Here is a 13971-nt window from a genome sequence, read left to right as displayed (position 1 = left end):
GCATACTTTAGGCAATATTTAATTAATAATACATTTTGTTTTCCTAAATTAATCCGGGAGTGTGCATGTTTGCTTTTATTGCTGTTGTAGTGCTAAAAGCAGGTCAATGGATATTTAAAGATGAAAAGACAATTACATTCCTAATTTGGGAATGCTGTCTAATAGATTTTCAGGCTGTACTCATCCCCTGTGGTATTGCAACATCTGAATAGGTGAAATTAACTTCTGAAGTTCCTAGAGGCCATAGAATCCATAACAAAGAAGATAGCACAAAATTCTCCTTTATCTACAGTCGTGCAAGTCTACTGAAGTCCATGGAGTTGTATATATGGAAAGGAAGTCAATTTGCCACATAGTCACACTATAAGTAGAAATGGGTTTAAATAAATATTATAGGAAAGTTTGACTTAGAAAATACAGATCTCTCGTGAAAGGTACTATTCCAGTAGTATTATCCAGGAGTATTCCAGTACTATTATCTATAAATTCTATGTCAAATTAAAACAAAAATCCAAATGTTTTGATATGTAAGAGAAGAAGAAATTTGATATGCATAAGAATCTCCCCAACACAAAATCTGAAAGACCTTGCCTGTAGGCAGTGGTTGTTTAAATACTGTACTTGAATCTGGATTTTCACTTTTCCCTCTTTGGAATGTTGCGTGCATTGTATAATTTATTCTTTTCAGAAATTTAATAAATAATGAAATCATAATTACAATATTGTGACTGAGTTGTGGCATAGCATGGCTGGAAAACATTAACTTTAATTGAAGGAATGTGACCAGATCTTTTGCACACTGTACTCAGAAAAATATAACCAAAGAACATCGTCCCCTGTGCCAACCTGGAAGAAAAATGATTGGGCAGAAACAAAAGCATCTCCGACATCAATCATTGGGAACTCTCCTAAACTGAAGGGCCAGGCTAAACTTGCTTCAAGTCCAAAATACTGCTTGAAGCTTTGTATTTCCTTTGTGGATAACATACAACTGGAGATTAGGGTGAAATCTGGTTGGCACATTATATCATCCTGTAGTTATATGCTATCTCCACAGAATCATAGATTATTAGCGTTGAAAGGGACCTCAGGACATCATCTACTCCAACCCACTGCTCAAAGCAGGACCAATCCCCAAATGGCCCCCTTAAGGGCTGAACTCACAACCCTGGGTTTAACAGGCCAATGCTCAAACCATTGAGCTATCCCTGGGCTGTATCTGGCTTTTGGGGACCACTTTCTTCCTTGAGGCCACCTGCTATTGCATGGATTGCAGGTGCCTAACACTGCCATTGTTATTCTCTAGTAAGTATTCCTCCTCCCAAATACTGTCATTGCTCTTTGCAGTGGTATAGAGGAGAGCAAGGGTGTTGGTGCAGGAAGAGGTGACAAGATCCTCTCAAGAAACTGGCAGGTTATCAGAGTTATCTCATATTTGGATTTCTACTTAGCCATGGTACCTTGCCAGTATTATCTAAGAGAAATTGATGAAGTTACCTTAGCATCTATATTGCTTCCTTGTACCACCCTATAAGTGCTATAGAAAACCTCAATATTCAAGCTACTATCTAACTGCAAATAACTATTTATACATTTAAGGCAAATTGGCAAGTTTTCGAACATCATTATGGTACATTAGATATCAATTAATAGTCTTCTAGGAGAGGTTGGAGGAAGAAAAAAGCTGGAAATGCCCTTTTTCCTTCTTCGATTCTCCTATGGAATGAGATGGCCAAGTTATGTTCAATGCTGTCAACTTTGCTGGGAATATTCCTTAAGTATAACCATAAGTACCTTCCTAAGAAATCATACTAAACTACTACTTTACACACGCACACACACACACACACACACACACACACCATACCGGAACACCCTATCTATCTTACTTTTCTCTATTACTTGGGCTACCAAAGATGACATTAAGCAAACATAGTGGGTCAAATTGATTTCTTGTATAACTCTTGACTCTTTTGTATAAATCTTGGTATGTTTATATGTATCCCAGTAGATACCTAACAGGGAACCCTTGCTGCTTTGAAAGATGCTGTGCAAAGTGAAAAAAATCTGGACTTCACAGTGAGTCTATAGCTTACAGGCTCTTTTTATTTTATTTTTTCTTTTGATAGTGTCAAATGTTTCTTTATGTCCTTCTCTTTGTCCAGTGAAAGTCACACCAGACTACATACTTCTAAAGCATAGACAAATTTCACTACTGTGCATTGAAAAAAGCTGTTTTCAAGGGAAGAAGTTATAAAATCTTTGAGAAATTGACATTATTTGACCACTACATATAATCCTTACAGTGAGTATTGCAAAGAATGACTGACCCTAGGATAGGCACCGACTGGGTGCTCCAGGGCTCCAGCACCCATGGGGGAAAAAAGAGGGTGCTCAGCATCCACCAGCAACAGTGGTTTCGTGGCCCCCAGTGCTGGCCACTGATCCACTGTTCAGCAGGGTACCAGGGCTGCCCACCAACTGTTTGGCAGTCCCCAGGCTCGTTGCTGATCAGCTGTTTGGGGGCCCCAGTGTTCCTTCATACTTCACAAATGAGTTCCCTTTGTCTAGCAGTAAGGTGCACAGATCCCATATTTTGGGCTGGACTAGCTTCCTGTCCCTTCCCTCTCCTTCTTATGCAAGGGAGATTGTGGCCATTGTATGCTAGTAAAGTCTTTCCTCTGGAGCATTATCCACTGCAGAAGACATCTGTTAACATTTATGTCAGTGCTTAGTAGCATGAAGTCAGTCCAGAATCTAAAGAATATTCTGGCTTCTATTGGCCTTATGGATTTTTATCAAATTTGGTTGAGGACATTTTAGGAAAAAGCTACTAATTTAATTATAAGGACTATATCAATACAGCCCAATAAATGTATATAAAGGGCCAGATGCTCAGTTAATGTAGATAAGCATCATTCTATTCATTTCAATAAAAATATGTTTATTTATAAAAGCGAAAGTTCTGGCTCAAACACATTTGGACAATAACAGCAGTGATTTGTTTTTAACATTAACTTTTTAACTCACCTATTTTCATTCATTGTCTTTTGTCTGTAGACAAAATATATCCAGTAGAATTATATTCACGTAAAACATTTTCACATCCAAAATTTACCCATCAAAAAGCTTTTCTCTATGCATTTTAGATGATCACATTTGACCTTATCTTTCCACAACAAAGGGTACCCTTTAGTTTTCTTGTTAATACAAGAAAAAATGTGGAAAAAGCATGACACATCAGTATTCTGTCTTTTGTTCAGGTACTGAACAAATGCAGCATTTGAAACTATTTATATGTCTGTAAACACTAGATCAGAAACATAAAACTAGACATGTATAATTAGTCACAGTCCAGAAACAATGCTACATTGCTTTTACTGGTTGTGGAAATAGCATGCCATTCCCATGAGTGGAAAGGAGTGTTTGAAATGATATGGATGGGCTCTGGTACAAAATTCTGAACAGAAAATATTATGGCATGGCTGATTAATTTTTTCAGTACTACAAGATATATTAAATATATGATGAAGAGCTGAACTAAAATATTGGAAACTGCAGGTCAGATTCTCAGGTTTGTAAGACCCTTTGCTCCACTGCTGCCTTGCGGGTGCTCTGGCTTGAGCCAGGGTATCCGCTCTGGCCCAGTAGTCTCCAGGATCAGAAAGCTAGCTAGCTATGTCCTTCTTCCTCTCCATGTGCAACGACAACTGCTCTGAGTCACCTAGGAATGTAGCCTTGCATTTGTTACAAAAATATATATACATTCCCTGTTTTTAAAATTGAACAAAGGTAAAAACCAATGGAACTAAAAAAGCTCCACATACTGTGAGTAAATTCTCCCCTGTAAGTCTTTACAGAATCAAGTTCTCTCTTTTATATGCCAGCCTTTTTTCTTTGTACAGACTCCACAACCGCTGGCCACCTCCACCATCTGTCCCAAAAGCTCTATAGCATATATGCTAGTGACTACACCTTTGTTTTCAAAGTGTAACTAGCACTAATAGTACTTAAATTAAAAAAAGAATAATAATCTATTAGAATGATAGAGGCAATAAATATACTTTACTAATGGTCTCACTCTAAAAATTAAATTAATTGCAAATACTAAAAATCCTAAATGATTCAAACAGTGCAATAAAATCTCAACGGATAGAAACTACATGTTTGAATAACAAGAGTATAGCAGCAGGAATATATTATCAACCACCTGACCAGAATAGTGATGGTGATTGTGACATGCTCATGAATATTACATTACAAAAAACCCAGAAAACCAAATAATAATGGGGGGTTTCAAATATCCCCATATTCAACGCGTACATATCACATCAAGATAGGATACAGAAATACATTTTCTAGACACTATTGATGACTGCTTCTTGGAGCAGCTAGTCCTGGAACCAATAAGGGGAAAGGCAATTCTTGATTTAGTCCTAAGTAGAGCACAAGATCTGGGTCTAAGAAATAAATATAGCTGTACCATTTGACAACACAAACATAATGTATTTAAATCCTTGTAGGGAGGAAATACCAAAGAAACCCACCACAGAAGCATTTAATTTGAAAAAGGGGAACTACACAAAAATGAGCAGGCTAGTTAAATGGAAATTAAAAGTTACACTCAAAAGAAGGAAATGCTTGCAAGCTGCATGGAAACTGTTTTTAAAAAAAAAAACAAAAAAAACAAAAAAACCCAAAAACCACCATAACAGAGTCTCAACTAAAAGTATACCTCAAATAATAAAATAAAATAGTAACAGAACAAAACAAATCCCACCATAGCTAAACAGAGTAGAAGAAGCAGACAGAGACAACAAAACATCTTTTAAAAATTGGAAGTCAAATCCTACAGAGGAAAATAGAAAGGGAATATAAACTTTGGCAAGTCAAGTGTAAACGTAGAATTAGGCAGGCCAAAAAAGAATTGGAAAGGCAACTAGAAAAAGACACAAAAACTAACAGCAAAAAATAAATTGAGTACATCTACGATACGGAGCTACTCTCCCCGTTAGGATGTCACCTCTTCCTAGTCACTCTGGGGAATAGCTTGCCAGGCCAATGCCCCTTATTGCAGTTGCACACCATCACTCCCTCCCAGTCTGCAGCATCTCTCCCACTGCATGAGCTGCTGCTACTGCATTGCTTCCTCTTCATAACTCAGCCCTCCAGCTAAGTCATATATACTTTTTCCCCTTCCAGGGCACCAAAGTCTTTCTCCCTACCAGTCTCAGGCAGTCGTCCCTTTCACTTCCTTCTGGTGCCCCTCAGTGGCTGGCAGAGGAATCCAGACCCACCCTCTACTCCAGTGCTCCCTTCTTCCAGAGGGTGACTGCAGACTTTCCCATCAGCCCTCTTCTAAACCTGCTTTAATCCTTTAAGGGCAAGTCAGGGGTGAACACCTCATCACAACGTCAGAAGCAAGAAGCCAGCCAAACAATCAGTAGAGCCATTAGATGACTGAGGTGCTAAAGGAGCACTCAAGGAAGACAAGGCTGTTGTGGAGAAGCTAAAGCAATTTTTTTCATCAGTTTTCACTGCAGATATGAGGCAGATTCCCACACCTGAGCTATTCCTTTTAGGTGACAAATCTGAGGAACTGTCCCCGGCTGAGGTGTCAGTAGAGGTAGTTTTGGAACAAACTGATAAATTAGATAGTAATAAGTCACCAGGACCAGATGTGATTCACCCAAGAGCTCTGAAGGAATTCGGATATGAAGTTACAAAACTACTAACTGTGGTATGTCACTTATTGCTTAAATCACCCTCAGTATCAGATAAAAGGCAGATAGCTAACACAACACCAACTTTTTTTTTTTTTAAAGGTTTCAGAGGTGATCCTGGTAATTTCAGTCAAGTAAGCCTAACTTCAGTACCAGGCAAATTGGTTGAATACTATAGTAAAGAACAGAATTATTATTTACATAGATAAACAAAATATATTGGGGAAGAGTCAACTTGATTTTTGTAAAAGGAAGTCATGCTTCACCAATCTATTAGAATTATTTGAGGAATAAACAAATATGAACAAGAGGGATAAACAAATGTGGACAAGTGGATATAGTGTATTAAAATTTCAGAAAGCCAAAAGCTTTTATGCAAAGCAGGTAGTCAACAACTGGCTGAAAACAGAGAAACAAAGAGTAGAAATAAAAGGTCAGTTTTCACAGTGGAGAGAGATAAATAGAAGAGTACCCCATGTCTCTGTGCTGTAACCAGTGCTGTTCAACATATTCAGAAATGATCTGGAAAAAGGGATAAACAGTGAGATAGCAAAGTTTGCAGACAATACAAAATCACTCAAGCTAATTAAGTCCAAAACTGACTAAGAAGAGTTACAAAGAGATCTCACAAAACTGTGACTGGGCAACAAAATGGCAGATGAAATTCAATGTTGATAAATGCAAAGTAATGCAGATTAGAAAATATAATCCAACTATTCATACAAAATAATGGGGTCAAAATTAGCTGTTACCACTCAAGAAAAAGATTTGGAGTCACTGTGGATAGTTATCTGAAAACATCTGCTCAATGTACAGCAGTAGTCCAAAAAGCTAACGGATTGTTCAGAACCATTTGGAAAGGGAATAAGACAGAAAATATCATAATGCCACTACATAAATCTATTGTTTGCCTGCACCTTTAATACTGTATTCAGTTCTGGTTGCCCTAGCTCAGAAAAGATATAGATGACTAACAGTAGATATGATAGAGGTCTATAAAATCATTAATTGGATGCAAAAGGTGAATAAGGAAATTCTATTTACCACTTCACATAACAGAAGAACCAGTTAATGCCCAGCAGGCTTAAAATAAACATTAGGAAATACTTTTTCCACACAACACAAAGTCAGCCTGTGAAACTCATTCCTATGGAATGTTGTAAAGGCCAAAAGTAACCAGGTTCAAAAAAGAATTAGATAAATTCATGGAGAATAGGTTCATCTATGGCTATTAGCCAAGATGGTCAGGACACAACCCTGTGCTCTGGATATCCCTAAACCTCTGACTACTAGAAGCTGAGATGGGACAACAAAGTATGGACCATTCAATAATTGCCCTGTTCTCACACTGGGCACTGTTGGAATACAGGATACTGTCTAGATGGACTTTTGGTCTGACCCAGAATGGCTGTTCTTATACCAACACATAATTTCTCTATGTACAAATCTAAAGTTCCATTTAAATTAACGTTAGTTAAATGTACAGTTCTATACAAAATGACAAGCAGAATGACAGAGCTATGGCATATAGGTACCAGTAAACTGGAATTTTTTGATGTAGAAAGTATATCTGTTTGAATTGTGAATATAACACAGCCAAGTGGAACAACTAAAAGCTGGCAGCTTTTCCACAGAAGGCAGCTTTTCCACAGAAGATAATAAGTCTGTCAGACTGTCTGGAGTGGTTCATGACCAAGAATACCAAATTCAGGGCAGACTGTCGAAAGCAGGGCAGTCAACCCAACCTGGTGGTATGTTCTATAATTAGATTGCACCAACCCAGAAACAAAAGTGAACTCCAGGATCACAGTAACAGTCCTTCTATGCAGTCCCCTTAGGCTCTCCAGTCTATCTTGCCACCCAGGCAAGTGGGACTTGGAGATAAATGGTCACTTAACCCCAAAATCACAAAATATTCAGGTTGCTCCCAGTCCTAAGAGACTAGTTACTTACCCCAGAACAATTTGCACTTTATATCTCAAAGGAGATCTAATTCAGGAATTATTAACTAGAAAAAGTAGTGGGAGAATCATTTACATGTCAAGCAGGCAACCTAAGTACACCAGTGATTTCAGTCTATGGTTCCAAAAGGTGACAGAGATATTGTAATCTCTCAACACTGAATGTCTTTTTAGGGCTAACCCAGACTGATCCTGGGGATTTCTGCTTTACATTTCTTAGCTGCAACCCTTGTAAGAGTCCAAACAATAAAGAGATGAAAAATCTTCATGTCAGCTATCTTTATTCCCCGCTTCCTGAACGCAAGCTGATGGGTCATGCATTCTCTTAGGTAGCATCTTCATGGGTGTAAGAGGGCCATTATACCAGCCTTTCTGTTGTAATGTTCTATACTGGCCCACTTAGTCTTGATAGTTCTTCTGATTGAGTGGGAGAAACACTTTCCCTGCCTAACTTCAAATTAGCAGGTGTTTTTTACAATTATAAAGCAAAACTTACATATTACCTTGTAGTGTGGGATACAGACATTACAAGTGATATTAATGCATGCAGCAATTTACAAGCGTTCCTGAGAGTCTAAACACTAAATACATTCTTCCAAGTTGAACAATATTAACACATAGTTGAGCTCCTCTTGTTTCCAGATAAGAATTTGTCAGTGCTCACCTGATGCCTACAGACTTGGCAAGAGCTGGCACCTGGTTTACTGGTGTCACAAAGTCTATGAGATATTGATATAATAACTATCTTGTTTCTTAAAATAGCTCTCATCTGTGTGTGTAATGCACAAATAATTATTTCCCAAAGGAAAATTAAATTTAAAATTCATGAAAAGTGATTACAATCTCTGAAAGAACTCCTGAGCATCAATTAATTACCTGTTTGACATTATCTCTCAGATTTCCCTTCAGAATTTTAAAGATATGGTTGGTGCTTCTTTTAAACATGTACCTTTATGTTTTCTGAATGACTATTTTTTTTTTCTTTTCCACTTTTACCCTTGTCTTCTCTCTATCTCGTTTTTAATTTTTTTTTTTGGCCCCTTTTCTTTCTTTTGCACGCTTTCCTCCCTTCTCTGGATCCATTACTGTTTTTCTATATTTTATTTTATCCACTTTCCTGCCTTCCTCTGGTCTTGACCTTTCAACAAATCCTGGACTACATCTCACTCATGATGCCTCTGTAGTTCTAAGCAACTAACAGTGTTTTGAAAGGTGGTTCCTCACATAGTGAGAGATCAATCTCTGAAATTTTAAGTTGCTTTGGAGTTAGACTTGGCTATTTTCTCAGCTGAAAATCTTCTGCTGTGTACTCTGAGCCCATTTAAACTAGCTCAATAGGTGCAGTAGTACCACTTTCATTAGTTCTGGTGAACTATTCTTTGCAAATAATGGATTAGGTGGATTTAGCCCTCTTTTTAGTTCATAAATTGTCTGTGAAATCATCAGACCTATTATAATTCATATATAAGCTATGGGTTGATCACAAACTGCTCACAGTAAATATTCAGTTAATTGTTAATAAATATTCAAAACTCCTTATATGAGCTTAGTGGTTAGCCACTTAAGTCACATGCTGTTTCTGTTTTCTTATTGGATGACTTACATCTTCTTGAGGAATAAAGAGTTCTCATGTGACAAGCACCAAGTATGGATGTAGGAGCTGTAGAGCTGAGGGATGGGGAAATGAAGGTGTGTGAGAGAGAACAGTATGAATATATAAAAGGTGACCTCTCCACAGTTGGAAGAATACAGGTTGCACATTTTCTATTTCTTTATGATGCTTGTAGATGCTTTGTTATTTCAGAAGGATTTTGGTTCTATTTTCCCCTATTTGTGTTTTGTTTGGTTTGGCTTGGGTTTTACTAGCTCAGAAATTCAGGTCTTATCTCGCCAGCTGAGTCTACTAAGGCCTGGCTAACTAGAATGTTTTTTATATCACCAAAACAAAACATATGAAATCTAACTGATTAAAAATCACTTTCTCTCTCTCTCTCTCATTAAAGATTTTTAAATTCTTTTTTCCCTTCCATTTGTTTTGTTGACAACAATTTTACTCACAGCCTAAATGAACAGCTGGAAGAAAATTTCACCCTAACATTTCTAGGTCCTCCAATGAAGATCTCCAGGAAAACAAAATCTTGAGACTAGACAGATCTGATACATAGTTCTAAAGTTTAAAAAAAAATCACTTAAAAAAACCCAAGGAAACACCTTATCACTATTTCTCAAGTCCATAATGTCAAAATGGACAAATGACCTATTTTCAGATGAGTTTTAAATACCCTGTCAGTTTATCAAGAATGTAGAGAAACTGGAAAGGATCCACAGGTACGTGACAAAGATGATCAAAGAAATGGAATGCAAATTATATGAGCAAAGGTTGAAGGAACTGGGTATGTTTAGACTGGAAAAAAAGAGATTAAGGGGGGGACATGAAAGTGGTCTTCAAATACTTGATAGGTTGCCTTAAAAAAGATGGAGAAAAGTTGTTCTCTTTTGCCACAGAGGACAAGATAAGAGCCAGTGGTTTCAAACTACAGAATAACATATTTGATTAAATCTCAGGAAAAACTTCCTAACTGTAAGAACAATAGGACAATGGAACAGACTGCCTTGGAACATTGTGGAAGCTTTCTCACTGGAGGTTTTCTAAAGGAGGCTCGAGAGACATCTGCCTTGCATGGTTTAAACAGAACAAATTCTGCATCTTGGCAAAGGCTTAGACTAGATGACCCTCTTGGTCCCTTCTAACTCTATGATTCTACGCTTAGGATAAGACCTCACTCCAGCATTCTAAAGGTATCTCTCTGCTTAGAAATATATATAGAGAAAGAACTTTTGTGTGTAAAATACATAGTGTAGTTTATCAAGACTCCAAGATTCTGAACAAGAAAGGAAGAAGACCACTGCCTGTTCCAAGGACTGAGAGCACTTCTGTCTTAAGGTAGAACAAAAGCCTTCCACTTCCTCAATCTGTTTTTTGTCTCATTTCTTCTTGAGTTCACATGGTCAATTAGTATCAAATAGTAAAACATGCTTGTACTAGTTTTATCATTTCAGGACAATGGACAATATTTCATTCCCTAAATAAAACAGACTTAATTGCTAAACAAGATTTCAAGGAACTGAACTTCGTTTTAATCACAAACAAGCTGCAAGGCAATTTTCAATTACAGCAAGCTTTTTATTTTTATCCAGCTGTGTATCCCTGCTGATTCCTGAAATTACACGTAAATTGTCCCAGATTTTGAAGTGGTGCACCTAGTGAGGCTTTTCTTTTGTCAGTTGATGAAGTATCTGTGATTAGAAACTAACTAAATTGGCATTTGTAAGATGCATTACCCCACCCTGTATAATTTTGGACTAGATGATTGAGTCTTAGTTTTTCTCAGCAACATTATTCTTCCTAATTAGGCCATTGGTGTTGCAAACCACTCATCTATTCTTTATCAACATCAAAAGGTAATATAGGAACTAAGCTTTAGAAAAGAGAGTCTGTGGGGTATTGGGTAATCAGGTCAATAACTTTTTTTTTTCTTTCTTTTTTTTTGTTTTAAATAAATTCACTCTGGAAGAGTTCACTGGCTTTATACTTTTACCACTTCTGTATTAATTATTCATAATATGATTAAATGTACAAATCTAAGTAGAGTTTATAGAATTTCCATATGATCACTAACTCACTTTTTCTCATGTATAGCTATGAATTAGAGGTATTAAACTAGCAGACTGCTTGTTTTAATTTAACTTGTGTTGATCCTATTTAATCACATTACCTATTCCCATACAATGTTTAATAATGTTTCATAGCCAAATAGAAAAGTAAGGATCAATATTTGTTTAATATTGACAATGAAACTGTATAACTATTCAAAATGTGTTGCAATGCTTTACAGTTATACTTCTTAAGTCAGGCGTCCACTAGATGAATCTCCAGCCTAGTGGTTAGGGCACTCACCTGGATGCTGAAAACAGGGACCTCAACTGGGTGACGTAGACAAATCGGAGAATTGGGCTAAAAGAAATCTAATGAGGTTCAACAAGGACAAGTGCAGAGCCCTGCACTTAGGATGGAAGAATCCCATAAGAATTGCATTCTCCATTTTGATTATTTATTATCATAGCCCCTTTTCCTGCTAATATCCATTAGGAATCTACAATTACATTTAAACACTCAAGATTTTAGAATTCAGCTGGTCAGAAACAAACCTCAACTTTAATTATAAAACAACTGTCTTATATTATCTGGCTTATGATACAAGCTCCATTTTACTTTAAATATACCAGCAATGCTGCATCTTTTGAAACACGTAAACTACATTGGAATCACACTCTGAGGAGTATGGAAATGATAAAATTAGAAAAAGACTAGTTTATTCGCAGAACTTTTTTCCTTACTGTCTTTTTTGGTTCTTTACTGGATCAATGCCAGGCCGCTGCTCTGAGCATTCTGCAAATGACAGTTGCAAGTACTTTTTAGAGAACATTTTTAAATGTTATGTTTAAATATAAAACAAAAGGTAATCATAATTGAATTTCCTTTTGTGAAACCTGCATACAGCTAGAAACTACTGTCATCCATTTGTGTGCTACCTTGTTTTTCTTTACATTTGTCAAGTGTTCCACCCCGCTCAAAGGCTGATCAGCAGCTTTTTCCATTTCAAATTACCATGTCCGCTCATGAAGAGAAATTAATGTAAGTAGGCAAATACTTCTGTAATGTTACCACATTTGTTGGTTTAACAATGCAAGTTTAGTAATTTCTTTCTACCCATGTTACCTGCAAGCTTTATAATTAAGATTTTTCTCATTAATCAGCCGTAACAGAAACAGATATTTGTTTTTTGTATTAATACACACACATGTAGGCCTATACTGCACTGTAGAGTTTTGTCAATGCAAGTAAGCCTACAATCAAGAAACAGTATTATTATGTCACTTGTGCATGTTGACACTATGTTCCTTCTGTTGGCAGAGCATGTCTACAGTTATTGTTCTAGCATTGACAGACAATGCAGTGCTCTGTAGGTAGCTATCGCACTGTGCTACTTGTCACCTTCTGCTGCTAAGAGATGTGGGAATGTAGAGTGGATCTCAGAAACATGAGGGTGGGCTTAACATCCCATGATGCAGTCCTTTCTGTCCCAGTATTCCATGGGCTTCTGACCATGTTTCACAGCATTTTTCAATTCCCCGTTTACTGTGTGTCTGCCATCTCTGTCTAAAAGGATGGATACCACACTGCTCTCTTTACTCACTGTTATGAACATATCATGGGTGATCATGTAGTATATGATGAGCTCCCAATCTTAACAAGAATCAGAGTTTCTTGTCTTGCTGTGTGCCATGGAAAGAAACAACACCAGATTACTTTTGGCATTCCTGGAGCAGTTGAAAGTGATAGAACATCACTTTTGGGCTTGGAAAACAAGCACTGAGTGGTGGGATTGCATCTTTATGCAGCTCTGTGATGACAAGCAGTGGGTTCAGACCTTTTGGATGTGGAAAGGCACCTTCCCGGCACTGTGTGCGGCACTTACCCCACGTGTGGCACAAGAACTCCAAGATGAGAGCTGTTCTCTCAGTGGAGAAGCACATGACAAATGCTATGTGGAAGCTGGGGACTCCAGACTGTTGCTATTTGATTCGCAAATCAGTTTTTTAGAGTTGGGAAGTCACCATTGCAGCTCCATTAACGCAAGTGTGCAGGGCCATTAATCGCATCCTGCTACAAAGGACTGTGACTCTTGGCAATGTGCATAAAATAGTGGATGGCTTGGTGGCAACGGGATTGCCTAATGGCAAAGCAGCAATAGATGACATGCATATTCCAATTTTAGCCTTGAACTATCTTGCAATAGAGTACATCAAGAGAAAGGAGTTCTTCTCTATGGTATTGCAGGTGCTTGTGGATCACCATAGCTGTTTCACTAACATCAGTGCAGGTTGGTCCAGGAAGGTACATGTTGCATGCATCTTCAGGAACACTGGCTTGTACAGAAAGCTCTAAACAGGGATTTTCTTTCTAGACCAGAAGATTCCAGTTGGGGATGCTTAAATGCCCATAGTGATTCTGGGAGAGCCAGCGTACCCCTTACTCCCATGGCTCATGAAGCCTTACACATGAAATCTGGACAGCTGCAAGGAGTGCCTCAACAATAGGCTGAGCAAGTGCAGAATGACCATGGAATGTGCCTTTGGCAGATTAAAAGCTCACTGGTGCTGCCTTTATGGCAGGTGAGACCTAAGTGAGGAAAACATTCTCCTGGTCATAACAGCCCGCTGAG

This window comes from Chelonoidis abingdonii, chromosome 5, assembly GCF_003597395.2.
Source record: "Chelonoidis abingdonii isolate Lonesome George chromosome 5, CheloAbing_2.0, whole genome shotgun sequence".
Lineage (NCBI taxonomy): Eukaryota > Metazoa > Chordata > Testudines > Testudinidae > Chelonoidis > Chelonoidis abingdonii.
The sequence above is the reverse complement of the archived record's forward strand: the minus strand, read 5'-3'. Positions refer to the sequence as shown.